We start from the raw sequence: 4,367 nt of genomic DNA, 5'->3' as shown, positions 1-4,367 counted from the left end.
GTCTGTTGTGAGTTTGAAATGGACATAAGTAACCTATGCACTGTTTATTGTGAAATAAGGGGTTTGTGCAGTATTGATACGTGTCTCCTGTTTGCCACGTTGGTGGTGAACATGCATTGACATGAGACATTGTTACTGCTGCGAGGCTTCCGCCTCAATTTATGCAGCACTAAAGAGTATTAAAATAGCCTGATGCAGAAGGTCACAGAAGGTTTTCAGGGTCACTGAAACTGAAAGGGCAGGAAATGAGCTGGTAGCTCCAGCGTGTCATGGCTGCCAGTCTCTCCTAATAAAGCAGCGACACGACTCCGCCCGCTGGGTTTTCATTGGGGGCAGCGTGACACATCTCTAGGTAGCTATTATCGAGTAACCAGAAAATTAAATTAAGCGACTACTACAGTCTTCGGTGGCATGTATTTAGTATATACTGCATTTTTATGCAGTACATACTAAATACATACCGACATATATGTACATAATGTAGACAATATAAAATGTATGCTAAAGGCTAATATGATTCATTTTGTTCACACAATGACTGGAACAGAGGATAGTCCAACCTTTAGACAAACACACATATGTACACACAGTCGTCAGCACACGACACAAGTCAAGTGCATTTGTGGTTCAGAATAGTAATTGTACTTGTTTGTGCTATGCATGTACAGATGAAAGTAAGGACCTGAGGAATTAAACCCGCACGCTGAGTGAAACTCCACCAACCTTCTACTTAAGAGTCAGCCAGTCTTTACCATTGCAAAATAAAATAAAATCATCCATGCATACTGGTAGGAACAGGAGGTACATTGTTTGTAGCAATGGATGACATCCACCACTATTTCCCTTGGCCAGAAGGTCTGATGGATCTGGGATGGATTAGGGAGAACATGGGGAGACACCGGCCATCCCTGAAGCTGCGGGTTACTGAGGGATTACATGCACAGATGCACTTCCTGCTTCCTGGAGTCGGAAGTGGGCTAGAAGGCTGCTAGAAAACTGGGCACATGACCGTGCCTGGTGTTAGTAATCTGCATGGCAGCTCTGGATCCTTGGCCTGTTCTGATCCCTAAGAAGGGCTGCGGAAGGTGATGGAGTCAGACGTGGGGGGAATAAACACTGCTGTGCATCACGAACAAGCCACAGCCGGCTGACTGAGATGGTTCAGACCGCTGAAGCAAACAACCCGACGCAGGAGAGAAATGTGCGACATCGGGTGCCACTTTGGGGCGGCACTCTCTCATGAAGCCCATAAATAAACGGCAGTAAATGGTGGCGATTCCTCCTCGACTCGTTGAGAAGCTCTCGACCTCAACAGGAAGCTGCAAAATAGACCCCAGGTGGATAAACTGCACAGAAAATGCTGAGTGATGTGATCCATGCATGGTGCTGCTGGGAATTAGAAAAGCACGTCCATCCATCGCTGGTGGCGGCCCAGTCTGGATCTCCTCCTGGGTTTGGTGCCTCGACAGACTGGGACTGGACAGAGGACCGTTCAGTAGTTTATTAACTGTTATGCTGCACATCCATCCATTTTAATGTTGTTTTAATTATCTTGTTTGACTGGGTCTGTTTTGAAAACAGCTTCATCTTTACAGACAAATGGAAAATGCTGGGGCTGATGTGGACGCTAAATCGTTGCTCTCTCGTTAAGCACAAGCCACAATTTACAGATGTTGATAAAAGCATATATCTAACGTTACATGCCACTGTGATATCAAGGTTGACAGTGTTTGTTAAAGTCATATTCCTTATGACTGCCGATATACATTTTTTAACGAGTTTCAGTTCTGTTTTCTAGAACCTGGAAACTGCCATTTTTATTTCATGGTTATGTTTTATTGGGTATTATCCTGGTTTAGCATCAGTCGCTTCCGCATGCAAACCATAAGCGTGTGGGATCCAGTCCCAGTTCTCCAGTGTCCCTCTCAGTTCCAGACTGTTAGTCATCTGGCCTCTCGGATGAGGTGAAGCACGTCTCAGCTGATAGGGCTTCGGCGTTGCTGCCATGCATTGAAGTCGTCTCATCCGTTGTGAATTCTGCTGGGTGAGCAGGGTGGGCGTCCGCGAGCTAAAGAGGATTAGCTTGATGTGGAGCAATCTGCTAATGCGTGTCACATGACAGGAAGCACGGCATCCGCCCGCTGTCCTCCCCCATACCTGCCAGCACAAATTCCCAGTGTCGCATCAGTGTTGCTAGAGATCCTTGCAAATTAAAGGGGTTTCTCTTTGTGCTGCTTTGTGGCGTATTCACAATGTTTCCTTCGGTAATTTCATAATGGCGGCTTTCGCTCATGTGCCACTGCAGAGTTCAGTAAGTCCCTGTGCTGTTTCCCTCTTGCCTTAATATTCGATAGTCATGGGGGGCTTTTTCAGAGGGAGCATATTTTTTGATTACAAAAGATTTAGAAACCTCACCTCTGTGTCAGAATCGTGGGGAAGGACGAGGCAGGAAGGAGATAATCCTCTGACAAGTGGGTTTATTGAAGGAAACACGGGGCAGACGGCAACAAACCAACATGAATGACGGACACCCAACTAAGGAAGACGTGGACTAATATACATGAAACAAGCCGAAATAACAGGTAACAGGTGATCACAATCGGGGATTAACACGAGGTAATGAGGTGGGCGTGGCACACACAAGGATCGGACGGAGCTGGGCGTGACACTCTGCAGTGTCTCCTGACGGCTCCTGGATGAGTGAGTTGTGCGTTGTTGTCTGGAGGTCAGAACGCGTCTCACTGTTTTCACAAGCATGATGGTTATTTACGGTATAATCGCAGCCAATCAGAGCCTTGGTGTGGTATGCAGTGCGGCCTGATGGTGGGAGTTCTTGCCTCCCCCTCACTAGGTCTGTTTGCTTCACTTGTACGAGGTAATTACACAGGAAAGTGGCAGATTAGCTCTGTAGGATCCATCCTCTGCAGGTCCAAACCCGGCTGCTGATAAAACACTAAAAGAGCATTTGCACTGTGGTAGCGATGGGGGGTGGGGGTGGGGCACTCTCTGTTTCTTTGGCATCTTGTTTCCAGGGCAACTGGCCTATTTTTTCGGGGGCAATGAGCCTGTCATAATGATGTCACGCCCCAAAGCATTAGGGGTGACGGAAATCTGGAAAACTGCGGAACAACAGTGAGCTGGTGGCCATTCACTACAGTGAGGGGGTGGCCATTCACTACAGTGAGGGGGTGGCCATTCACTACAGTGAGCTGGTGGCCATTCACTACAGTGAGGGGGTGGCCATTCACTACAGTGAGGGGGTGGCCATTCACTACAGTGAGGGGGTGGCCATTCACTACAGTGAGCTGGTGGCCATTCACTACAGTGAGGGGGTGGCCATTCACTACAGTGAGGGGGTGGCCATTCACTACAGTGAGGGGGTGGCCATTCACTACAGTGAGTCTCTGCTTTTAATGCTGAAACCTGCCTGGACAGAAAGAGGACACCCCTCCCTTTAAAGAAACGGAAACCTAAAGATGGCTATTGATTGTGTTATATAACGGCAAAATGTGCTGGTCCAGTGTGGCGGTGCGTAAATGCTTCCTCGTGTCTACATGAGATTCCGTAAGTTGACATTGTTCATTTGGTTAGACAGAGCATGATTACAAATGTGAGTCTTTGGGAAGTTTGAACAGCTTGCTTAGTCCAAGGGAAAGCAAGTGTTCAGAATCTCTCAGATGACAGTCCAGCTTTCTGCCATGAGTTAATAGATTCTGACCTTGCGTATTGATGCAAGTGTTAACTCTTTAAGGATGCAGATATATTCAGTGAGAGATACAGTAATTTCAGTTTATTAAAATCGTGTTGTAGTCCAGTAAACACAAAGATTTTTTTTTACATCAAGCATGTACCGTCATTCCTGTGTAACTCCTCTTTCTGTAGCTAAGTAAAATATTTTTATTTCAGCAGTATTAGTACATTTTGAGCTAGGTTTAGGAATTTCATTTTGATACTGGGCACATTCTGGTTTGCTGTTTGTGTTCTTGACTTCAAAGCAGAGTGTGTGCAAGTGTAGGTTGTTTAGACATCACAGGCTGCACAATTATTAGTGTAGTTCTGTGTTTCTTTAAGTAACGCATTGAGCATATCACTGAACAAACACTATTTGTAAAAACTGTGTTTTGGTTAATGATGTCCATAGAAGTCATTCACAATGGAGACCATAGTCTGGAGGTTAACTCTCAAAATTTATCTTAATCTTAAACAACAATGATTATTTAGTACATGAGATACAATGTGTGTAAATAAGCGTAAGAAAGTAATTAATTATAATTAAATAGTGGGTTGAAAATGCATTATTAGGATATTACCTTCTAACAGATGGAGCACTAGAGAGTAACATTGATGCTACAATGATGCTACAGACA

The sequence above is a fragment of the Paramormyrops kingsleyae genome, chromosome 19, assembly GCF_048594095.1.
Source record: "Paramormyrops kingsleyae isolate MSU_618 chromosome 19, PKINGS_0.4, whole genome shotgun sequence".
Classification (NCBI taxonomy): Eukaryota; Metazoa; Chordata; class Actinopteri; order Osteoglossiformes; family Mormyridae; genus Paramormyrops; species Paramormyrops kingsleyae.
Note: the sequence above shows the minus strand (reverse complement) of the source record.